The 26,177-nt window shown below is 43.5% G+C and overlaps 1 long non-coding RNA gene across 1 annotated transcript in view; it reads left to right on the plus strand.

Annotated features, from left to right (window-relative positions):
- Window positions 1-25,925, plus strand: part of LOC121077963 — a 56,515-nt gene extending 30,590 nt beyond the window's left edge. Inside the window, exons 3-7 of the long non-coding RNA XR_005824390.1 lie at window positions 9,983-10,208; window positions 11,120-11,217; window positions 13,041-13,178; window positions 14,034-14,127; window positions 25,863-25,925. This is a non-coding gene — a long non-coding RNA (uncharacterized LOC121077963). The remainder of the gene's footprint in view (window positions 1-9,982; window positions 10,209-11,119; window positions 11,218-13,040; window positions 13,179-14,033; window positions 14,128-25,862) is intronic.
- Window positions 25,926-26,177: the final 252 nt, after the last annotated feature.

A 26,177-nucleotide genomic window follows, 5' to 3' on the forward strand; every position in this document is an offset into this window, starting at 1 on the left:
ACATAACTAAAGGATGTGGCAACATCTCTTTACATATATTCCTGTTCTAAATGTTCTATCTTTGTGCCTCGCAAGGGAGGGTTTATGTCTGTATGCACTTGGATAGTTGTGAGTGTGCCATGCCCCTAGCTTGGCATTGTGAACAATAAGGAGAAAACAGATAGGAAACAAATGTTCATGTTTCTGATATATTGCCAAAGCTAGAGGTTGATAATTTAATCTGTCGCCTAACAGCTTGACAGTCTACAAAAAGTCCCGCTTTTATCCACACACAAACTGTACAGCTCACTGCCACAGATGTTGGGGAGGCTGAAGAGATAAATACGTTGTCTGTAGTAATTAAATAGATGGCTGGGATTCAAACCTAGGTCAAATATCTAATTTCTCAGATTTAGTATGGCAATATCTTCAGTTATTTCTATAATTTATGCAGCTGTCATAAATACTTCCATGTATGGAATCCTACAGAAGTTCCACTAAGACACTTATACACCTTTGTGTAAAGCAATAGGTATTTCTTTAAGATGGAGTTTTTTTGTTGGAGCACCAGATCCCTTTCAGTGCTTCTTCTGGAAATAGTTGGTCATCCTGTAGCCAAGCTGCCACCCTGCCAGCGCCGCCCGTACGGGCGCCCCAGCTGGAGCAGACCAGGCGAGCTGCAGGGATTGCCCTGCTGCCTGCGCGCCCTGCAGCACGCTGCCCTTGTGCCCGGCGCCGCTGGTGTGTTAGGGCTGGTCACCTCAGCACCAGGTCTCATGGATGGAATGAATGTGGAGACTCCCTTGTTACACAGAATGCAGCACTGTGTGGAGCGGGTCTGGAAACAGCAGTGTTAAAAACTGCCGTCCGTTTTGCAAGGAGGAAATGCTTAGTGGGGCTGCACATGGTTAAAACTCCTGGGCTGTGCCCAGGCCTGAGCTCCATCACCGTGTCCTCTGCTGAAACCAGAGCTTTGGATGGACGAACAGAGATGTTCCAGGCACAGGATCTTTTCTCCTTTAAACCAGGGTATAAAACATGTTGCTGATTTTGTGCCTGTCCGCCCTTACATGGATCTCTTTACAATTTCTGGTCACGCAAAGAGCTGCATCATTTACAAGCGGGATTCACAGGAATGCAGCTCTGCTGCTAAGGAGCAGCTGGAGGACACACTTAAATAAAGCAGGAATCCTCCTCACAAGCTGTTTCATGTTATTATGAAAGTTTATAGATTGAGATAAATCTCTTCTGACCTATGTGACCTCCTTGGCAAGCAATGACAGGTCCCACTGAGCCTGAGCCCAGGTTCTTTTAATATTTCTGAAACTTCTGGAGCATTTCTTCCTCCTCATGAACTTGACCAAGTACAAAGGGAATTTAATCTTCTCTCACAGCTCCAAACTCCCAGGGTCTGACTTTCTTGCTTTCTCTGCAGACAGTCATCCATCTCCCTGCAAATGGGAGACTTCTCTGCGCACTGGAAGCGCTCCTAACTTCACCCAACAATAAATCACTCAGACCTGACTACCTCCGGAAAATCTTTGTAGCTGTGACGTGACATCACAGAAATCCTGGGCAGGGAGCACCGTAGCGTTATTTCTCCTCAGGAGGGTGTGGTTGCTGAAAAGGGTTGCTCCGTGTTGCAGCCTACCAACCTCCAGGTGCTGCTGATGTGGAAATGCCTTTCCAATGGCTGGGTGACCAACCTGCACAAAGGCCTTCTGCCAGGCAGCCGCCATTCGTGGGTGGCTCCTGGTGGTTGTCCACCGGCCTGAGAGCCACCCGTCGCCCCAGGTACCTTCAGGGCAGACCGGAGGGGAACGGTGAGGGGCTGCACGGAGAGCAACGGCTGGGGCGGCTCGTGGCAGGCTGCTTTCCAGTCCACATGCGTACCTGTTAGTCCTCGCTGTTCGCTTTTATACTGCGCTTGTAGGGAACTGAAAGTCGTTTAGTCTGCAGTCAGGGCTCCAAAACCCCTGCAGGCGTATGACAGATTCACTGGGATCTCTTCCTTTGCTGAGAGCCACCTTGCCTGCTAATATTTGAGAAGGTTATCTTAGAGGAAGTTTTGTGATTTTCTTTCTCCCCCTTTTCAGGGCCCCCAGCCTGTGCGTTCCAGACCTCGTACTTCCCCTATTGCACATTTATGGGATGCACAAAGGCATTTTACAAGAGCCTGATTTAGACAAGACGGTAACACAGGTATTGCTAAATGTTCTCCGAGTTGTGTTTTCAACTGTTAGAGCAGCTCTGCCCAAATTAAGCTCTTACAGAGAGCTTCCTACTGAAAGAAAATTGCAATCAAGAGATCATTGTGCAGAATGAGTGAAGAATGAGGCGTGGGGCTGGGTTTGGCCTACCAAAGGCTGACAGTCACAACGTAAGCCTGTATTTCGAAGCAGGCTGTGGCCTGGGGCTTGGGATCGCTGCTGGAGAGGAGCAGGAGACCAGCATGGACAGGCTTTCCAAAAGCGGTGGTGGAAATGAAAGCTTTGGGAGGGGTTGGATGGCAGGAGGTGGCTCCACAGTCAGAAGGCCACAGAGATGAACCAGGAGAATCTGTGGGATGGTGACAGCCGGACAGGTGAGGGCAGAAAGCCTCTGCAGGCAAATGTTCTGCTGTTGGAGTCAGAAATGGCAGATAGGAGACACAAAGCATTGAAATGAATTCAGCAGAATTAAGGCAGCAAGGGAGCGAAAAAAATGCTCCCACCTCAACAAGATGTACCTTTTTTCCAGGCCAAACTGAAAAAATTGCATTGAGGAGGGTATTACAGACCCAGTAATCCAGCAAAGGCTCCTGCTTTCGCTCAGCAAAAACCTTCACAGAACTTGGTAGGATGAGAAGTAGGGAAGGGTGTGGAATAAATCACTCTGTGTATATTTTGCATATGTATAAGCAAGAAAAGCTGGATGGTGACTAGCATGGCTGTGAGAGCACTCTTAAAGAATCATTTAAGTAGCATATGCTTTTAAAACTCATCCTTCTCGTGTCATTAGCTAGCACACAGACCAGGGAGCAGGTCCAGCATTCCCCATTGCAGGTGTGTATGCAAACTAGAGAGACCCAAATTGTGTTTGCGCAGTGGTAGATGCACAGCATGCTTTTAGCATGCGGCAGCTTTTCAAGCCTTCCGTCCTAAAACATTTATGTTCCCAGAAAAGCCAGTAAATATCCTCATGCTTGCTCTTTATGAAATTATAGTCAAGGATGAATGTCAAGCGTTTTGCTGCTTGCAAACACTTTCACACAGCTCTCACTTTAGTATTGCAGGGCTCTTAATAAAGCATAATAACTAAGTTCAAGCTTTTTTGGGAAGGCTTCTGTGGTCCTGCTGCCAACCATAATCGACAGGCATTTGAAATTCATGAGCTCAGTCAATGCTGTGATTACATTTTTGAAGAAACTGTCCAAACAGGCTGTGGCAGAGCACAGTTTTCTCATTCATTGTATTACTTCTGTTCCCCATCCTTGTACAATAATCACCAAGTGCAGAGGCTTCGCTTTGGGTATGGCTCAGTGACAGGCTACACAAGGAGCTGTTTTGACAGCTTTGCAGCTGCTTTTGGGCCCGTTATGTGGTTAGGCTGCTGATGGGCTGTCTAGACAAGCACGCCTTCTAGGATGCCATGTTCTTCTGGTTCACATTTGATTATGAGACAGGCTTTTTCATTTGTAATGCAAACAAGCCCCTGGAAAAAAAAAAAATCTGCTGTGGGATTTCTTGTACAAAAGCCCCTTTTTTTCTGAAGGGTGATTTGATTCATACATTTCCGTTCCCCACTGTGGATATATTTTCAGCTTTCCCATTTGGGCATTGGGTTTCCTGAAAAAAAGGGTGAGGTGAAAGTGCTGAGCCCCTCAGAAAGCGCTCACATTCTACAGAGATGCACAGCTGTGCAAATATGAGGCCTTGCGTGGAACAAGTGGACTGAAATCCACCTGGTTCCATTGCTTCTGCTTAACGTGCCTGGCCTCAGGCTCTCTGTGAGGCTGCCAAGGGAAGACTGAACTTTCACGGCCAATTTTTCAGAGGCAATGCGAAACCCACTGGGCAGTTTGACCTGGTTCTTGGTTTGATTCGGCTTTAAGGCCACCTCTTGCCATTGCCAACCACAGCTGCAAGCAGTTCTGCAAGACTGAATGTTGGGCTTGGTCTGAAAGGACTGTTGCAGGGGATGATTCTCCTGACCAGAACGGACGCAGTGATTAATTTCCCTGTAACTGAAGCCATTTATCCCAACAGTGAGGAGAGGGGGCCCTGAATCAAGAGAGAAGGTTTTGCCTATGGACTTCACTGCTGGCTCCTTGTTGACTGCTGCTGCTTCGTTTATCTGCTTTGTGCTCGTGCTCTGCTCACACATCTCTTGCCGTGGGCACAAGGTGCCTTTCCAGATGGCTGCAAAGACAAGCACATTGCTACGGGCTTGCTATAAACGGTGATATTGCCTGCATGTAGAGAGGGCACTAACAGCTTTGTTTGAGAAGTGCAGCTTGGGAAGTCTCAGGGACTTTGGAGTGAGCTGGAGAAGACCTATCTTGCTGCATCCTCGCGCTTCCCCTGACTTTGCTCCCATGTAACTGTAGATGTGAACCAAGAGGTCAGGTTGAAGCTGCCTGCTAGATTTTGCCTTGCTCCTGGAAAAATGGCTGCGAGAGTTTAGTCTTCCCCTTCCACCTCATGCCGAGCTCCTGTGAATGACCTGACTTCGCTACACTCGCAGGAATATCATAACCACGCACAGATGTCAGCACAGGCAGCTCTGCTCCCCTCTGCAAATGCTGTGCAGAGGCTGGGCGTGCAGCTGGGCTGCCCGCCAACTTGGGGAATGGTTCTGCTCATGGAGATGGGGCCAGACCCCTGGATAAACTCCACTGCTTCTCTCCATAAAGGTTTTGAAATAGGGTAAGTGGGATGCATCATGTAGACCTAAATAAATCAGAGATTTTCATTTCTGATCTCACCATTGCTGAATGGGCTCTCTTCCAAGCATGTTTTAGTTTGAGGAAAATCTCTCCTCTGCATTTTTTTCTGAAGCCTTTCTCTCCTGTTCTGTTGACCATCCGACTTTTGTTTATGAATTTAGCATGGTACATTATTACGAAGTTAGCACATTATTGAATTGTTTGAGCATGGCTTAGCCCTAAGTGAATATATGGTAATAACATAAGATCAGAGCCAAGAAAAACAGAAAAATTCTCAACATGTCAGGAGGGAGAAAACACCTTGCTATGTCTTAAGGAGAATAAAGAAATCTCCAGGCATTCACAGCATTGTCCAGCACCCCATGATCATGTCTCTAGATCAGAGCACTGGTTTGTTATCTTTGTCACACACAACTGTCAAAAAAAGATGCGGGTATTTTTCATTAAAAAGCATTTGTTTATTGAATTATTTCATCTTATTAGAGAGGTCTTTTAAAATATTTGTTTTCCATTCCTGTCTGTAAAACTGAGTGCTGTCATTAAGCATGTCTAAATGTTCCATCGCACTACCCGTGCCCACATCAACAAAAAATGGAAATAAAAGTATTCATTTTTTGCTCATTTGATAGGAGGTTTGCTCCCTAGTGATGGGACATTTGATAGATTTTAGATGACAAGCAAATGGAACAGGTCTTACAGAGTTCAGTGGAAAACCCTGTTTTTAGATCAGTCATTATGTTTTTTTTTCTAGTGAAGACATGGACCCGTTTGTGAATTTAGGACTGCTGGAAATAGTTTGCTATCTTTAGCTACCCTTTGTGGTCCCCTGCAGAGCAGCTCGCGAGTCAAAAAGGTTGGCAGATGACAGCCACAAAGCCATAGGTGTTCTGGGAAATTCGGAGGAATGCAATAGAAAATTATATGTCTTTGATAAAATAGTGAACTCTATTAAATTTATATGACTTTTAAATAAACTCCTGCGGAAACCTATTAGTTATGTGTATTAAGTTTTATACGACTTCCTTGCAGGAGCTGCTCCAAGTGGCAGCCATCTGGAGGAGAAGGTTGCTGCAGCTGCAGTCCTGGTATTGTTTGCAGGGGCACAGAGGTTGCCAGCATTGAGCTCCCTTCTAGGACAAAAGCCACGGTTTCAGGTGTGGATGCAGCATGCGCCCCTCTCCTCCTGCTTGCAGCACTCCCAGAGCATGGGTGGCCGACCTCACCCCCACAGGGCTGCCTGGGCACCTCCAGCTCAGCCTCGTTCAGTTTGTCTGCTCCTGGCCACTCACAAGAAAGGATTTAACCCCCCAAATAGTTATGGTAGAAAATCAGATCCTACTTGAGGATTTAAAGGTAGGCAGGTGAGACTTCGCAGCATGACAGCAGGGCAAGAAAGTAAAGCGTGCCATGTTCTGTCAACAGTGGCAACGCTCAGTGTAGAGAAATAACTCCCCAAGTGTACTTGCCCTTTGTATCTGATTTTAATCCCATGTATTTTTATCAGTTCTAATAAGTAGATTTATATTGGACACCAAATGTTAAAATTACCTAAACTTGAAACGCCTGCCTATGAAATGAGTCGGAATAGATTCTCTGTGGAAGTTACTGCAGTGCCAATAAGGATTAATTAAAACTCAAATGTTCTTCATTGTGTGTTAATTAAGGAATTGTTATTCAGTCAACCTTCTTGATTTTTCTGTGTTAAATAATCATAGAAGTATTTCACCTAGTCTCACTGTTTGTTTAATCAATTAATTAAGGAAGGGGATATTCTGCATTTATTAGTATTTTAATTGGTGAATTTTATTCCCACTGGCCTAAGCATCTACATATGTTCAGTTTTTGTTTAGCTTTTTTATCTTTTAAATGACCAATGTTCCTGATTGTACACACTACAGACTAAAAAAAAAATCTTTCAAGTACTCTGTACAATCGAACTTCATTAGGGCTTGAAAACCAGAGGCCAGGTTTTAATCTCAGTTGCATTCATGTAAGTCTAAAGTAATTCCCCCACTATAATAAGGGATACTAGTTCCACCGGGATGGGAATCTGGCCTCTCTGATTTAAATGATGAGAGTGCATGTTATATAATGATTTTTAACTGTTACCTGTTCAAAGAATTGTATTTAATGGCTACTGATTTATAAAAGTTCACTTTGTAGCATTCTCACAGTTCAGCAGGTGCCACAGAATTTAAATCTCTGTTAATAGCACTGTTGTGGTGATGATGCTCTTTGTGGAGTTTTGAGATGTTTTGTTAACATTACAGCAACCAAGTTTTCTTTGTTTTGTCTTCAGAAGGAGAGAAAATGGGAAAGACTGTAGCTCCTGGATTGAGGGGGAGGTGGAAAAAGACAGGAGGTGGACCAGGCAAAGGCAGAAAGGGGGTGACGAGCCTGTGGCAGCAGGGCACAGCGTTGCTGGCTGCTGGTGACAGAAGAGATGGGGGCAGGCAGCAGGCTGAGCAACAGAAACCAGCCCGGAGAAAGGTCTCTGCGTGATCGGCTGCTCGCTCCGGCAGGGGCTGTGTGATGGGGACAGGAGTGAGGTTTCACCACCCAAAGGAAGGAGGGCTTGGAGCCAGGACAAGCCCTTTTTGGCTATGGGATTTGAATACACCGAGTTATCCCTTTAAGTTTTTGAATTCTGGCTGCTATGCGGAAGGATGACCGTGAATGCTTGTGCTCCTTCGCCTTTGTTGACTTTGATGCTAAGGCAAGCAGGAATTATCGTCTCTGAAAGGAGCCACGGATAATCCCCCGGAGGTGTTGGTGATTTCTCCGGTGTGGTGTTTGCTCTAACAGGTACAGAGACAAGCGCCCAGAGGGGAGGTGGGAGCGGCAGTTCAGAGGGGGCTGGCTGGCCTGGAGCAACCTGCGCCCAAGTGGGCCTGCAGGGGTTTGCCCTCATCAGCAAAGTGCCGTTTGCTGCTGGAAATCATGCCCACAGCATTTTTGTCGTTGGTTCCCTTTAGGGTACCAATGCGTGCAGGGGAGGCCTGGCGTGGCGTTAGTACCAGGGCACTGGGGAGGCTGCAGCATGGGGCAGGGCACGGCCCCCGCGAGCCTCCCGCCTGGCAGCCGTGCTGTAGCCGTTACACCTCGGTTTTGCACCTGCAAATAGGAGAGAGACAGGAGAGAAATTACACTCTTTTTAGAGACTTATTTCTTCTCACCACATAGGAGCAAAATAATAGACGTTTGTGACTGAAGTGAAAGCGAGGTACTGCAATATTTTCCTTGTGTACGCTTCCGTTCCCGGCACTGCCAGCAGAGAGAAGGCAGCAGGCCCTGCTGCTGGCCACCTGTGGTCCTCTGGAAGGCCTCAACCAGCCAGAGGCAGCTCCACACAGCGTTGGCAGCAGCACGGCGGGGTGGCGGGGCCGTTTCTCCTCACTCCATCCCACCCCAGGGACTCGGAGGAGCAAGGCACGGCGGGGACCAGGGCGTGCTGACCTTCTGTGTACGACCAGTGCCCCAGTCCCAACATGGCAGGGCCCCCTCTTCTCAGACATGCCTTTCCCTCCAGTTGCTTATTTCCATCCTAGGTGTTCTTCAGTAAGCCTACAAGTACATTTTTTCCTCCTGCCTTACCGAGGTTTTTTTGTCTCAGTGGGAAGACGAATGTGGAGATTGTTCCAAGCAAAGTGAGACATTTTGTAGAGAATAAAACAGAAAACATATACGCATGTCCAATATATTTTGTTTTTCCATACCAATTCTAAGTGAGTTATAGCCCCAGTTCTTACTTCCCTGAAAAGTCCTGTGGAGTGGCTTTATATTAAAAATGCTATAAAACAAATATATTTTTTTCTCAATGTGAAGGTTCTCTAGATTAATACAAATTATTTTTAAAATCCATGTTCCAATCACAGCCCCTGATTTAATAATGTAATTTGTATCTAGTTGCATTCAGAAATGTGAATAAGCTGCCTGCAGACAGTGAAACACTTAGGGACATACTTAAATCCTAGTAGATTTAATGGGATGTGAATATTTGGTTGAAGTCAGGTCACTCTGCTAAATATAGAAAGACAGATGAGCAGACCGTATTTGAGCTATATACTCAGGTGAGTTGTTACTAACATCCAGATTTTGCATTTCATCTTATCCAAGATGTCAGCATGTCCTCTGAAGGTTGTCATCAGAGCTTCACCTGTGTAGTTGCATGGTCTTCATTATGCTTGATTAATGATTTCCTTAGTGCCTGCCATTTATTTATTTTTGCATAGTATTAAACATTTAAAGAAATAACCCTGGTGACGATGCATTAAAACACTGGTCCAAGGGAGAAAGACGTGGGCAATATAAATGGCTTCAAACCACGCATGAAAAAAAAAAAGACTGCCAGTGTTGTCGTGAACTTCAGCCACACCGCACACATACGCCAACAGTAAATTGCAGGGATAACACTTTAATCCCCGTGAATATACTGAGGCTGTCTCAGACAATAATTAATGTAGTGAACACCGAGGACAAGCCGAAGGCGATCGTCCCGACCGGTGCAGGTGTCTTGCAGCCGCCTCCTGCTCTGCCCCGCTGTGCACACACGTGTGCGTGGCTGCTCACACGGCTCCTGCCTCTGCTGCTTCTCGCTGTGCCTGGCGCCATCGGGAGATCCAAGTGCCAAGCCCATGTAGCTGCAGTGGCTTTGCAAATGAAACAATGCGATCAGTGGAAAATCAGCATTGATGCTGGATGTCTGGCTGTACTGATGGACAAGCTGGTGCCCGCTTGCAGCTGCAGCGCTGCAGAAGGTGTCAGAAATCACCGCACTGTGGCAGTAACTCGTCCTGCAAACTCACAACATGTTTGTGCTTGGCTCTGGCTAAATGTGTATTCTTTCCTGCTTTACTCTCCCTCTGCAGCAATACCTGTTCCTTTGTGCCTGCTGTTTTCACACAAATATGCATTGTTCATTTGTAAAACCACTTGTAAAATGCACTTCTTTCAGGAATCCCTAGGTCTTTCAGAAAGATAGGCAGAATTACTCTGCTATAAGTTAAAAAAAAAAAAAAAAAAGACACTATCAACATGCAATGTTTTTTTAATTTTGTGAACTTCCTTTTTATTTAGGATTGTATTTGTGGGAAGGGGAACTTGTCCACAGTCCTTGGAAAGGAGTCCAGAAAGACCTAGGTAATAGAAGATTAATGAAGTGAAGACCAAACATCAACTTATGACAAAACTTTGGAGGAGTTTTCTTCATTCTATTGTTCATGGCCCTGTGGGGAGTCATGAAGGCCTGTACTAATACTGGTTGACACTGAATACTGGCAAATAACCAGAACTGAAAATTAGGGTGAGTCATAATTTGTGCTCTTAAAAGAAAAAAAAAATCCCACTATATCCATCTACCATTGCCCATGCATCCAAATTGCCTTGAAGAAGTCCGCTATTAACCAATCTCTTTTGGGTAATTGCTTTCCCTGTGAGAGCCCTCTACTATAGAAGTACTGTCAAAACAAGGGCAAGTTTGGGGTCCATCAACCTTGACGATGTCCTCTGACATTATTAGCTGAATTCATCAGCTATTAATGACTACAAGATATATGGGATATACTCTGGTTAGCACTTGGAAAGACTCTTTCAATTCATTTCTAGCTGTATTTATTCATTTAGACTAAATGGAGTTATTAAAGGTCATGATTTCATTTCCAAAGTATCAGGTGAAAATACTTTTCAATTTAGCAAATAGAGGAGACTGCTTGCAATAAAATTAAATACCATCTTTAACAGTTTCTTTGATTTAAAGAGGTATTTCCTAAAAAGTTTGACTTTCATTAACTAACTCCAGGTGGGGAATGGAGAAATGAACAATGGTTTACAGTGCTCAAAGGAGAATTGTTGACTCCAATAATGAATTTGGGGACTTTGGGTTTTCAGAGACCAGCAACAAGATTTCTTGTCCTTCTTGGCACTAAATGACAAGGAAAACCTGGAATGTAATAACTGCCATGTGTAGAGAGGTTTTATTATAAGGCTTACATTTTCATTTTATAATCTGAGATTCACCTGAAAAACACTATTGAGTCAGTCATCGCTGAAAAAATGTTCTAAGCTCTTATGTTCCTTAAGTAGTGTCTACACTAGAAACCCTTTATCTGTATGTGTTATCATCAAAGTGCTTTTGATTTTGACATAGCAATAAAAGTTATGGATACTGCTATATTAAAATTGTATCTCCTTTTTTTTTTTTTTTTCCCCTGGCAGGAAATCTCGAAAAGCCATCTGCACCACTCATTTCTTCCAGCAGATCAAGGTCCACTTTTTTCATGTCCTAAATGCCCTTGTCTGTGTGCCTGCAGCATGTGAGTGCTGTTCCCATACCGTAGATCCCTAAATGTGAGGGCTCCAGCTGCCCTGAGGCTTTGAGGCTGGGCTGGGGGGCGGGCAGTGGGCTGCTGTCAGCAGGGCTTCTCCAGGGGGTCCCTGAAGGATGATGAAGGAAGAGCAGAGGGCTTTGTCTGATGGCTTTCCCAGGAGAGGATGGCAGGCCCTACGCAGCTGAGACAGGCTTCCCAGCTAGAAACCAAGGCATCCTCCCCTAGGAGGAGCCAGCAAGGACCAGAGAGGAGTCCCGGGAGGACTGAATTCACAGCAGTTTTTTTCTCAGGACTTTTGCTCCTCAGGATAATAGACAAGTGAAAATCAAGGGAAATCTAACACGTTGAGTAGGACTGATACTAGTCCTATGGTATGTGCTGAAAGCTTTAGGAATGAGAATAGAAACTGCTTCTGCATCACAGCTGCTGACGGGCCGCCCCTCGCACCTGCCTGGGTGTGCTGGGTTAGCTGCAGCCCATGTCGTGCGGAAACAGCCTCCCAAAATCCCCAGGCCTGGGTGTCCATTACCCAGGCCACGCAGCAGTCCCTGTGTTTCCTGGCTGGATAACTTAGTTATGTACCTCGACGTCAAATAGCAGACTGAAGATTCACTTCTTGGCTGGCTATGAAATTTTAAAATGTTCGTTGAATAATTTTGCTCAGTTTAGTCAAGGAAAATTCAGGCTCTCACAAAGGGAATCTGAAAGAACTCCTTAATTTCTCCACTGTTCAGGCAGAGATACGCTTTGGTGCAATATTACAAGATCCCCAATCCATAGGCAAGCTGCTTCCATGACCACAGAAACTTGCCTGCTTCATTTGGTAGCTGTGAAAAAAACGTTCCTGCTTCTGGGAAAAATTGCTCTGAGAATGACCAGGCATGGTCAAGCAGGTTGTTGACAGATGTGGTGTGTGTTGTATCAGATGGGAATAAAAAAAAAAAATACATTTTTAACAGAAAACAGGTATGCCAAACATGAGCATAATGTGAAAATAACATAAAGGCCCCTTTGTGAGATTTTATCTGGCAGTTTGGGGCTTTGTGCACCTTCATTTTGCTGGAGCTGTATATTTAGTTCTCCAAGCAGTGTAATAAAAATGCAGCTGTAATCAATCAGATCTTCTTTCTTTAGTTCACTCTCGTTATTCCCCAAGAGGAAGCTTTACAGTTGCAGGAGCAGCAAATTAATTTGTGAGAATGGCTGTGGTCTCAAAACATGTCTAGGCATCACAAACATGACGATAGCAAATGAAAAGTATTTCCTCCAAGGTCCAGTCTATAGCTGTTATAAATGTTGTAAAATATTATAAATAAGAAATAATTAAAACTACTGGTAAGAGCTTGTTCTGTGGCTAGGAGCAGGACCAGCACAACTGCAGAAATTGGAACTGTGTCAAACTATTTGCTGTATGTTGTTTGTTTGTACCGTGTATGGCTCGGCCAAGTGACCTTGCTTATTTTCACTTGGTGCATTTCTCTAATTACCATAGATGAATTGTGGAGACACAGATTACAAGCCTCTTTCTTAGTGTTACAGCTCGCTGACAGAAATGGTCTAGTGAGCCCCAGCTCACCCTCTCAATTTAGAATGGAAATTGTAGCTTCCAGCGGATTATTGTTGACTGGCAAGATAACGAGAAGCAAAACAAGGGAGAAGTTGAGTTGTTGAGTCAGTACCTTCATACGGCAGTGCTGCAGGTGAACTGCCACGGAAACTGTTATTCACTGGGGTTTAGAATTGGTAATGCCTGAATTTTATAATGGTTGTTGTTTTTTTTTGTTTTGTTTTGTTTTGTTTTTCCTTAGGAGGTGGCAAAGTGACTAATAAATGTAGGTATCGTGTTCATGATGGAAGCTGCTGCGGCACAGTGCAGTGGAGTGCCTTGCCTGAAGTTGCTCTGCAAATCCATCACAGAGCCTGGAATAAAATTCACTGTATTTGAGGTGAGGCAGTAATCATTTCTTTGCAGAATCCGCAAGGGATCTTTTCAAGTCTTACACAGGTGGCTGAGCGGCTTGCACAATAGCCCTGCTGTCATGGAAGAGCCACTTAGGCCTGCTGGCAAACCACCCTGTGAGCAGAAGGTGCATTACACTCCCACGCCTGGCCATGTCCGTTCTGGCTGAGCAGAACTTACAGGAATGATTTTTTTCTCAAATATGTGCAGAGTCACTTTTCGCTTGCGATGGGAGAATGCTGGAGGAACAAAACAAAGGGGTGATGGGGATAATCAGCATTGCCCTCCACAGCTCGGCGCTCCCCAGACGGCTGGGGGGTCGCGGCTGCCCCATGGGGCCAGGCAGCGCCGCGCTGTGCTGGGGCAGGGCCTTCTCTCCCCGGGGATGTAGTCACTGGGACCTTTTAAAAGGTGAAAACAAAGTAAACCCATTTCCCGGCTGTGGGCTTCTGTTTCTCAGGCTGCTGGTAAAGTTAACTTGCCAAAGACAACGTTACTGGATTTTTTTCTTAATGCAGTTTGGCTAGTGGCTTTTATAAATGGATTGTATTGCTTCTGGTACAGGTATCAAAATAATTGGTCAGTTGATTAAAAAAATCTACAGAAGCCTTGAAAAGACGTCCTGCTATTGATGTCTTACCAGCTGTTCACAAAATCAAGCTCTCTATTAAGAAAGGATGATTTAAAAGCCAGTAATGGGCTGTAGTGTTTACCAGGAAATAAAAATGTTGGCTCCCTGCCATCAGTGAAAAGAGATAAGTCATGAATATGTGCAACATTTTTTAAAGTAATTTTTAATGAAGAATTTAAAACAATGTCCTTATTGTTTTTGCATTTCAAGCGATGTGGGAAGTGGCACAGCAGGCAGTAATGCCTAATGCAGAAGAAGCTGAAAAGAAAATCCAGGAAAACCAGTTGCTACCTCAGAAATAAAGGTAGGTTAGTTTGGTTTTTTTTTACTACACACAAAAAAAGTTTAGACTAAAAATGCCATTTTCAGATTTTTTGCTTTCTGAGAGTTTGAGGAGTAATTATCGCAAATGCAGTTAATGCACCGATCCATCCAATGTTCAGAGGCCAAAATGCTTCATCAGATTAAGGGATTACAAGATTTCAAGAAGATTGGTTAAGGTCATTTCAAAGTTTTAGTGGCTAGATTTTATTTTAGTGGCTGCTAAAATGAAACAAATAAATGATTAGACTTCTGAAGCAGCCCGGTAGGGTAGAATTTAGCAGTATCAGCTTTCAAGTATTTACTTTTTCCTGAAAAATAAATAGTTCTTGAGGGCTTTGAAAGCAGACAGTCATTTTATACCTATTGCAAATCTGCACATTTACATTAGAGATTACAGTGGAGGGCAGTGCGTGCCGTGTTGCGCTGGGAAAAGCAGCCAAGTGGAGTAAGGGCAAACTGAAACAAACCGCTGCTGGATCCAGCTCTTGGGCTGGAGCAAACCCTGCTCGGGCTCAGCTCTGCACTGCGTCTGGCCCAACAGCAGGCTCCGTGTGCGGTGCAGGAGCAGATAAACCCACATGCAGAGTGGTGCAAGAGGTGGAGAACCTGCGAGTCTCAGAGTAACTGACTTCTCTTTATTGAGGGATTACGTTTTAATTCCTGCTTTCAGATATGGCCAGGAATACATATAGTCACTAATTAAAGTAAATAGATATGTGAAAGATGTGCTGAAAAATGTCTGTCTGTTTGCCAAGGGGATGTGTAAGATTATGGCAAGTGTGTGAAAGCACTTTGCTTGGAATTTCCCAGCCCAGTCTGATTTTTAGCATGTGTTCGCATTAGCCAACTGGTTTGTGCCGGCTGGAGAGGAAATACCCAAAGAACTCTGAGAAAATTCTGATACCAGCACTAAACACTGTGCTCTCTGTGCTCCTGCTGAACGGACTGTTTGTAAGCAGAGGCGTTTTTTTTCTTTAGAAATAGACTTTAAACATCCTTATGTGCCTTTAGGCATCAGGAGAGGAGTAGCCATACCCCGTGCACACGGTGCCTCTGCCACTTCGAGGCGCCGCTCCGAGGTGACATCTTATGCAGCCTGCATCCCCTAGCGACACGGCGCTGCTTACTAATAAGGCGCAGGTCATTCGTACAAAGAGTTGAGCTCATTATTGGAAGCAGTCCAGAGGCACCAGGCTCAGAAACCACTGGAGTGAGGCAGCTCTGCACCGAGCACGCAGGGTGACCAGAGCTGGAGCCCCGTGTCCAGGGGCTCTCGCTGCATTTCCACTTCTGCAAATCTCTCGCAGTATCTCTGCAGCAACTCCGCAAACTTGTTGGCTTTGCCCGAACAAGTGAAAAAAACAGCCCTCCAAGAAGGAGAGCAAACCTCACGGAGCAGGAGAAAGGAGGCTGCGCAGATAGCTGAACCCGATTAAATCATCTCTGCAGAGTTCACCATGCGGTCATGAGGACAGTGACTTATTACTGCACTTCGGTAGTGCCTGGAGTCACCAACCCATATCTACCCCGCCAAATGTGCTAAAGCCCCGGTGCAAAACCCTGAGCAGCACCTCGGGCCTTGCCAGGAGCCTCGCAGCGAGCCCCCGGCCGCTCCGTGCCCCTGCCCTGCAGGGGACTGCGGGTCCCACAGCACAGCAAGCTCCCTGGTTCCCGTGTGCACCCTGCTGTTAGCGATCAATGAACTTCCTAATGATTTATAGTAATCTGATAAGCATGTGAAAGCAGAGACAGTTTTCAAACTGCAAATATTTGTTGCATGATAGCTGTTGTGGAGAATCGCTTGTTTTCTGTGCAGCAAAGCCACTCGTGCACTTAAGGAGAGAAGTGATATACAAGCAGGAGAAATCAGGCAAAGTTTTAGCTTGAAATCATAGAAAACTGAGCATTAACCAGTCTTAAACTGTGTCAGAGTGGGAGTCTGAATTTATAACTTCCTTGTAAGTACTACTTAGCATTTAAATTTAGGATTTTTTCTGTGGGCGACGCTAAAGACGACAAGTGTCTGCAAAACTTGCGCTATCACACTGAATATGACCTTTTGGCAAGGCATGCATTAACAGCCTGCTGTCAACTTCTCCTTGCTTCTTGCCTAAAACCTGATGAAAACAAAGCCGCTATTCATGTTCTGGAGGTGAGGCGCTGCACATGCTGCAGGGGAGACCCGCTCAGCATTTCGCGGTGCTGGGTTTGTACGGTCAGGTTTCAGGGGGAAAGTGGCTGCTGAGAACCTACTGGAATGTGTAAAATGTCATTGCTGAGTGCTATAGATTTTGAATGCTTCATAGTTCCTTGTCTTCGCTGTGAAATACATAACTAGAAGCACACAAGGTAAATCTGTCAGCTACCCTGAGCTGCAACAGCCAGCCCCTACAGATTTCCCGTGAGTGCTCATAATATTGAAGTTATGAAACATGTCTGTGCCAGAAAACCCTTATTGTGTGACATACTTTCACTTTAGAGAAATGTAAATAATTTCCAAAGCAACGTTTTGTTGGGCTACTCATAATTTTACTAAAGAAGCAGTATGTATTTAAGACATGTCAGACTTTGATTTCATTTGGTTCTGATTTTAATTAGCTAATGATGCTGTTTAACTGTGATCTAAGTATCTGAGAAGCAAAACAGCAAGAATTTTAATTAGCTTACTTCGGTACATAACTACTTTTCTTCTAAACTGGGGGGTAATTGACCATGCATTGCCTGACATGATTCGCTTGGTAGTTAATTACTTCGCTCACTGGATAAGCAAATGCTTGTAAGCAATTAAGCCGCGAATCCTTGGGGAAAGGACATATACATGAGTTTGTTCACCTTATTTTTGCCACGTGCTTTTGAGAGTTTGAAATGCACAACTGAACCCGCAGGCGAGGTGCTTGCAGCAGTGCAGAGGCGTGCGACATCCCACTGGGTGCTGGGACAGCACCAGCAGAGCTGGGGGGTACAGAGCTTGGGGGGTCAGGGCTGGCGGCCGCCTGGCTGGCTGCAACGCCAGCCAAATTTATTTTAGTGGCCTAAACTAAATCCAGGGGATCCAACCCTCATAACACTCCCACACGTACCTGCGGCTTTGGCTCAGGCGGGACGTGGGCCTCAGCGAGGGTGCCCATGTCCGCCCGAGGCTGCTGTGCGGGGTGGCAACGCCCCCGTTGTGGTGTATGGGCGTTGAGGGGAAAGGTGAGAGAAGGTTAAACTGGTTGAACTAGGCATCAATGGAAAACTGCTAGGTTAGGCAAGGAGGAGCCAGGAAGGTCTTTGGTCCAGGCAGAAAGAAAATCGTCGGTGATGTGAGTTGCTGTACCTTGTTGGATAGCACACGGCAAAGTCGGGGAAGGTGACTGCAAGACATGGTGCTGCTGCATCTCTCATCTGCTTTTCTCGGTATGGCTTTCTCCTGGTGAGCTCTGCTGGGGGGTTTGCAAGGGAGACCTCAAAGAAATAGGGAAAAAAAAAAAAAAAAGGCACATTGTGAAGACTGAGAAATATTATGCTTTGTTAAAATGAAATTATAAATTAACTGAAAGAGCCTGATGCCTCTAGGGAGCTGCTTGTCCAGAAGCAGATGTGGGTACACGCTGGGGTGGGCAACGCAGGCACCGGGCACTTGCCTCGGGAAGGGCTTTGTCCCCTCGGTGCCGGGCAGGGGCCACCCCTCGCGTGGCTTCCTGGCTGCCTGCTGACGGCCGGGGGCAGGAAGGGGCTTTTGAGATGACAAGGCGAACTGGCACAGCGCTTGCATAAACAGGGCCACCGAACAAAGCTTCTGCTCCGCATACTTTTCCAAACAGAAATGTGCTAATACGAGTACTCGCTGAGAGCAAGTATAGGGTGTCACCCACGGCAGTGAAGGAAATTTATAGCATGTATTCAAACAAATGCTCATGACTGTTTTGTACTTGGTAGTTTTCAACCAGAGCCAATATCAACAACAGAGAATTGCACTGTTGTTTCTATGTCAGAAATTGCTGCTGTATAATATATATTGACTTTGCGAGTCAGTAGATCTGAATAATTAATTAAAACAGTTAGTTTGCATGCTTTTTATTATTTGAATATGAAAAATGAAAAGCTGCTGACTTTTGGAATAATTGGCTCAAGGAATTCTTTGCTGGGCAAGTGGGCTACCCAGCTGTTTGTTTCACTGCTGATGGATGAGTTCAGAGGAGTCAAACTGACTTTTAAATTCATCAGGGAAATGCACACAAACTTGACAAACTGGTGTTCTTCCTTCCCATTTAACCTTCTTTCACTTTAACTGGAGTTTATTGAGCTTCCTGGTTCTTTTTTCATTTTAATGTTCCAAAGAAGGTGTCATGCATATGCACTTCTTGTACTGCAGAATACATATCTGTCGATGTATAAACTTTGTGTTTTAAAACATGAAGCAAAAGGACATGTATTTTGCCATTGAACTGTTGTTTTCTTGAAACTAACCGCATGCCTCATGTCAACCCTTGGCACCCCGCAGCTGCAAGTGCTGGAGATGTGTGCGTACCTGAACTGGGTATTGAGCTTAGTGCTACCGTGTCACGCCTTCTATCACATAGATGAATGTGCCCAAGACTTGAGAAATTAGCATGTATTCACTTACAGGTACGTGAATATATATTTATGGGAGAGGAACTGAGCTAATGGCCTGTTTCCAGGTGTGAAAGAAATGTGGGGTCCTCTGAAAAATATTGGCATCTTCTGTTTCTCATATGGTTGGCTGTCTAAAGTAAAATAGAGGATGGAAGGGACCTCTTGAGACTCAAAACAAGAAAAAAAAAAAGGTGATTGCCTCATGGAAGGTGACTAAGTTAAGATGTTTTGGAAAGGGTGATGAGCTGTACATTGGGTAAGGTGAGCTAATCAGGAGAGGGAATTGGCTGTAGAAGATGTACACTGATTAGGTGCTAAAGCATGTTAACTACTCAGTTTTGAGCAAAACCGAGAAAGAAAGAAAATTGCACATGGGATTGAAATGCCAAAGCAATGGGAAGGAGTTTATGTATGGAGTTGGGAAGCTTCCATGAATAATCCGCAGAGAAATGATCAGTGACCCTTCTCAATAAGTCATCCTTGATGTGAGAGGAAGCTGAGATCACGGCCAGTCCCTGCAGCAAGGGATCCCAACCCTGGTCGTAGCTGCCACCTGAGCAGGGGAAGATCTGGCCGTTGCTCTGCCTTTACTGGTTTGCTCAGGTAAAGAACCTGAACAAGCTCCTTATGGCTCTCGTGCATAGCTCATGGCATGGTGCTAATGGCTCCACAGCTGGAGTTGGTGTTCCCTACAGCCTCAAAGACAAGAAAAATGCTCTGGGTGCACTTTTCCAATAACTGTTTTGAACCATAACATGGCTTTGAAATGATATGACTTCATTTTGTGCTTCTGTCTGAATACCAGAATGGCCTTGAAAAGAATTATTTTAGTTTAGTTCTCATTAGTATGGTTACATAACTAAAAATATTCTATGGTAAAATATTTCAGAGTTCGAACTAGCCAGTCTGGCATCAGAGGGAACAAAGCCTGTATTCTGCAGCAGGCATGTCCAACTGCTTGACATTAAACACAAACAGCTATTTTCCATCTCAGCGTAAAGGCTTAGCATATTCTGGGGACTTCCAGCACTTACTGATCCATTAATGTGGTCTGACCCATACTAAGTTATTATAAGGGGGGGTGGGGGTGTCCGTCTCTCTCTCTTTGAATACAAAAAAGCCCAATCCTCTTGCAAACTTTTGCTTGAACTGGATCTTATTTCTCTGTTAGCATGCATTTCATTTCTCTTCACTGCTGGGACATGTAAAGCAACAAACCTGCATGGGGTTAATGCCTCAGTACACTAAAAAAAGCAGAGGCTGGCAAGGAGGAGTGGGAGAAAGTAGATCAAGAGAGAGTGCTTTGTTCCAGTTCAAGGGCTTGAAGTACGAGAGAGCGACTCACACTGTTATTGGAGGCTGAAAGAATTTTGTTAAAGGGATGGGATCTGATTTTGTTTCAGCTTAGAATTTAGTATCTCTGCCACCGAACCCAATAATGCAGGGAAGACCCTTTCCACAAATATTCTCATGCACAGTCACTTCATCTGCTGCCACGCACTATTTCAGAGGGATGTGATAGGAAATCTGTACTGCAAAATTAAAACTTTCTTGAAATACTGAAGATAACAACACTAGAATCACTAAAATCTCAGTGCTCCTTACTGTGGACATCATTCACAACCAATCACTTATGCTTTTTGCTGATAGACACATCAAACTTTCTCAGTTGAAATATTAATCAAATTCCCTCCTCCTCTCAGGAATGCAGCAGCTCTGAAACTACACCGGAGCAGGAGAGTTATTTCTTACTTCTCTTACACGTGCAGCCTATGCTGTAGATCTCCAGTTCAATTTAATGCAGCATTACGTCTTGTTTCCTTGTGGGGGGACACTAGGAAGTCTTGGGAAGGGGAGAGAGTTTTTCGCTTTCTAGGAAAGGCCTGAAGATAACTCGGGGACAACTCTGAAGTATAACAAGAGCTTTAACGGAAGGTAACTCCACTGCAGGAGCTGATATTGCCCAGGCTGGCCCACATGTCTGTGTGCCAAGCTGCGTGTGTGTGCACGTGGGGGTGACCGGTGCAGAGCCGTGGGCACCGCAAGAGCCGAGGCTCCGCAGGCACGGGGCCACCGGCCCCAGCACCAGCAGTGCCAAGGAGGGGATGCAGCTGCTGCAGGGGCTGTGGCAGAGGGAGAAATAGAGGCAGAAATAGCAAGGCTAGCGCTCAGCTCCCTGAGCGGAGAAGAAACTTGACACAGAGGAGGATGAGGGATCTGGCATCCGTAATATGAAAATTACCAGAACTTTCTCAAGAGCCACGGTTTTGTTTGCTTGTTCACTGCTGGGGACGGGGAGCAGTTTGGGCTTGGCAGAGTAGAAGACTTGTCATCTTCTCATTTTCATATACTTCAGTACTTTGTAATCTTGGCAAAAGCAAGGTGCTGAATGGGGTCTGTTCTTGAGTTTCCAATTCTTATATTTCCAATGTTGATTAAACAAGAAAATCTCCTACAAGCCTCTTCTTGTTAGATTCTTCAGTCCTATTTCAAGATCAAATGGGCTTTAAAACAGGTCTGGATAAGCTCACGAGCTTAATCTACTTGAAAGGTAGAATGATTGGGCAACATGCTAGACGTGACAATAGATCATTCTGTGTATTGCAGGTAGCACTCCTGTCCTCTGGAGATAACTCCCCGTCATGTTTGGTGAGTGCCTGGGACATAAATGTTCTGCAGTTGCTGTACCATTTGCACAGCACAGTTGTACCTGAAGGCAGTTGTTTAATGGAAACATTCAGTTTGCATTTTCTGCCACTAATACTTTAGTGGGATCAACATTATTGAGGCTAATTAGAATTCAGCGAGAACTGATTGTTCATTAGAGAGAGAAAAAAATGTTCCATGGAGCCCTGGGTTTGGTAGAACTATTTCACATAATTAAGCAATTCCACATCTTGGCATTTTATCCCTGTTGTTATCATTGCACTTTGTTAATAAGTTTTTAATTGCAAATTATCTCTATGACACAAATTACACTGTGTTTACTGATCAGCAAAAATGCCATGATAACCAGCTTGGATGCCAAGTCCTTTGAAAATACTAGCTGCCAAGTTCTCTCCCTTACGTAGTTTGGCATTAAAATATCTTCAGGTTACTTAAAATATATTGATTTCCAGTTTAAAGTGTTATGGACTATGCAGTTTCTTGGCTAAGGCTCCAGGAATAGGGAAATACCCAAATAGCCAATATAACCAATACCAATAACCAATAACCAAATAACCAATTTCATAACCAAAAGAAGTTTAGTTGCGTGTTGCAAGTTGTTCGTGTTTCTCCAATGTTCTGGTTTATATTCTGCGTTTCCTCCATGTACGATGTACATACCTCAAACTCACGAAAAGTGGCTATTAACACAATTATTTAAGATAGTTATGTATTCATAATTACCTGTATAGAATTTGTGACAGGTGCTTGACAACAAAAATTTTTGCTAAAATTCATATAATTTTTTTTTTAAATGAAGTGCCCAGGCTGACTAAATTTCAGAGAAAATACCTGTTTTCTCTTTAAAAACAAAAGATCCGTAAAGCTTAAGAGAGAACAGTCCTTCCTTACTGTTAAAATCTTTACTTATCACCTTCAAGTCCACATGGACTCTCCTGAATTCAGTTTTGTAACTGATTTATTCTATAATATATGAAGGAAATATGTAAATTCATGTTCAGGTATGTAGTTTCTGTTGAAATGACTAGAAGTATTTGGGACTTAAGTTAGCAAATATTTTGGTTGGGAAAATAGGATACAATTTTCAGAAAGCCTCAAGGCAACTTGTATTTGTTTTAGAGAGGATTTTAGCTTTTGGGTTTGGTTTGGTTTTTACATATGCAAAAAAAAAATATAATGTTTCACTTCAAGTCTTTATATAGATTTAGATATCATACAGCAACTGAAATTAAAAATATATATATATTAAAGGCTTCAGGTCAAACGATATTAAGATCTAATTTAACTTTTAACAGTAAGGTCCATTACACAGTGGTGGTCAGCATTCAGTAAACAATAAAGCATAGATGTCATTTCATCAAGCCGTCAAAGAGAAATCGTGTGCTGTGTCCCTGCTTCCTGACCCCTGAAATAAACACAGCACAGTTCTGAAACATTCTGGGGTTTTAATTGAGATTAGCTCGTTAGCTATTAGCATCAGACACTGGCACTTGTCCAGCCCCACTTGCGTGAAGATGAGGTTGGGGTTTCTTTCATCCACGAGGCTGACGACAGTGCAATCTGTAAGACCTGAAGTTTTGTCCTGACCTGTTGACTTTTTTGTGAGATCTTGAGCAAACATTTATCCCTCATGGTTAAGTGACTGCATCTGTAAAATATTTAAACACTCTTCATTAAAGCCCCTAAAGACCAGTTGACAAGAGGCATGTGGTGCTCCTCGAGGTGCATCTCACTCTGCTCCCCACAGCCGTCGTGCATGGCCCTTGGTCAGATGAAGCACATGCCAATTTTCATAGCTTACCTTTAAATGACTTAAAAGTAAATGAAGTCACTCCATTTTTAAACTTAATGTGTCTATTCCTTTGTCAGATTATAAAGATGCGTGCCTTGTGCCTGTTTCCAATGTGGAACATGTGTTCTAAGTGCACTCTTAACCACTGCAGGGTAAATTACAATCCCCTGAAATCATTTCCAATTAACCTAAACTTTCAAAATGCGCTTCTGGGTCTCCTTCCTCTATCTGAAGTAGTCTTTTCAGAAAATAATCTCTTAGTTCAGGTAAACAGAGATACCAGATAGACAAAACACTGTTGGATTTTGCCATTTCTTTTCCATAACTTACAGGCTGTTTGGTGACTTCAGGGTTTGTTTGCTTCACTCTCTCTGATCAGAAGGGACACACAAGGTTTCCCACAGCCAGATTTTGCTTATTTCTATTCTTCAGCCCTCTCTAGGGACAAGGACTTTTTTTTTATCATTCTGAAGGACAAACCGGTACTGGAGCAACCTCTGGTGCTCACGCTCTTGCATGTTAGCTAAACAGAAGTGAGCTTTGTGTGAAAGGTATGAATAGCATTGGCACTTAATATTGTTTCAACTGTAACTCAGTTTCACTAAAAGATTTTATTAAAACATTTAGCTCTGTTAAATGACCCCTCTACCAAACACGTACGTGCACTGAGTTGTTTGCTTTATAGAACATACAGGTATGAAGACCAATTTCCTACTGCTTTTTTTCCAACAATTCAGAAGCTTTTTTATACTGCCACTCTGCTTTAGAGGAAACTGCTGTTTTCATTTGGTCTTCATCACATGCTTCTCTGCGTTTTTCCAGTTCACAGATGCTAAATTATATGTACTGGAAATAAATGCTAGAGCTACACCAGTGGAAGACTAAGGTCCGGTCACTTGCGCATTAACAGTACACGTGCCAGAGGCCCCAGGAAGGCTGCACTGAGCTGCTGCTGAGGTTAAAGTATGCTTTGGTCTCAATAACCCCTCACCAGTGAAAGCCTCTACAAGGCTCCACTGTCTGCATATCGCACTTAATTGCCTTTGGGTCACTGCAGGAATGGGCTTTCCCAGTCAAGGCTGAAAACATCCCTTTAGCAAACACAGTTTGAAAAAGCTGTGTGCGTGTAAACTTGCCCCAATTTGATACAGAATGGCATTATAAAATATTGAATACCAAGGGCAAGAAAACAAATATAGATACAGTCTCTATCATTTAAAAATAAAAAATGGCTATCAGTCCTCAGTCTGGAATTATTCCCGGTGGGTTAATTCTTTTAAAATCCAAGACTTTGGAATACTACTTGCAGTGTGTGAGAAGAGCTGCAGAGAAGGCAAAGACAACCAGCTCCACATTTAATATTCCTAGAAGGTCAAATAACTAAAAGTGACAAATACAGTGTTTGAGTTCCCTTTTAAATGGATGTAATTAATTAGAAGTGAAAACAGTTGCTTAAGTACTAGATGTTAAAAGAGGAAGCACACCCTGCAAGTCATTATCATATGCCCAGAATAAATTTCTGCAGCAGTGTCAATCTAATAGTTGTCAACAGTGAAACTAAAGCATTAGTCACTGACTGCTCAGCAAATTGTGTGTTTGGAACAGGAAAGGCAACCATCCATAATTTATCCTAAAGGACATCCTTTATTTTCTCCACTATGTGGAGAGTTAAAGGAAAGCTAAGTGAATAAAACAGTAAAAATACTTTGCAGAACCAACATTAAGAAATGTGGCTGTTCATATAAGCATTATTTTATGCAGAATTCAGCCTGCATAAGACCCCCCTAATCTTGTAAGAAAAGTTAACCCAAAATCTGAAGAAAAAAATCTGTATGTTTTCTTGAGACAGCATTACACACCCAGAATACAAATAACGCACTCACTGCAAACGTATCTTATTGCACTGCTAACTCAAATAAAGAAGTAGTATAATGGAAAAAAACTTCTCCAAGGCACATCTGTAAAAGAGAAGTGGAGAGCATTGTATTCCTCAGAGTAAATGGGAACATTTATTTTGTGTGTATTAGTAAAAATAGCAATTATTGTTGTCGTAAGGCTTGTTTTAGTTTATACACAATTTTCTTAGTTGCCCTTGATAGATTGTCAGCTGCAAGGCAGCATGCAAACAGAGCAGTTATTTTAATGTAAACGTTGGAAGCATAGTTTCTAAGAATAAAATTCTTCAAACAGTTTTTGTAGCTAGTCAGTAATCACAAAAGTTTTGTGCTGTACAAGCAAGGAACGTGTGGCATTAAATCTTCGCAGTCATCTACATAGAGCAAGTGATGGTGTCACCAGATTCAGCAGAGCTGGTTCCTCAGATTCACTGAGGGCTAAAATTGTATCTCCTGGTGAGATGAAAATGTCACAAGTTGCCAACGATAAGTTCATTTCTCTTTCAATTAAGGAGGAAATTCATAGACTGACTGAAAATTATGTATTTTTCTCTGTAGCTAATTATCACCAAAATGTGGAAATATCTGAGTGTTTCACTATAATGCTGTTCAAAGGAGATTTTTTTTTCTTTCTGTTCAGACATAAATATGTAGATACTGTTTGTTTCTTCAAGGAATATTCTGGACTGAAATACTGAGTGAGTGAGTATAATTAATGGGAGTCTTCCAGTGCTAGAGCTTTTTTTTTTTTTTTTTTCATAGAATTTTAATGGCCATTCCTACCAGAAATGGAGCAAAAACTTGCTACATGCAGATATGGTAAGAGCTAAACTTCAAGTGGAAGTTAGTAACAATGGCACATGGAAAGCATTTATTAATTGATATTTAATGATGCAATAATACTTATTTAAAATTCTGCATATGGATTTTAACCATATATTGAAGCTTTAAATAGCTGTTGTCTAGAGGGAAGTGGAAGGAGAGCAGTAGCAGAAAGATTCAAAAATTAATACAGTGCAGAAGTAAATGACTTAGCCTAAAACTGCATCTTAAGTAAAATATTTTCACTTATTTTTC

This window comes from Cygnus olor, chromosome 14 (assembly GCF_009769625.2).
Source record: "Cygnus olor isolate bCygOlo1 chromosome 14, bCygOlo1.pri.v2, whole genome shotgun sequence".
Taxonomy (NCBI): domain Eukaryota; kingdom Metazoa; phylum Chordata; class Aves; order Anseriformes; family Anatidae; genus Cygnus; species Cygnus olor.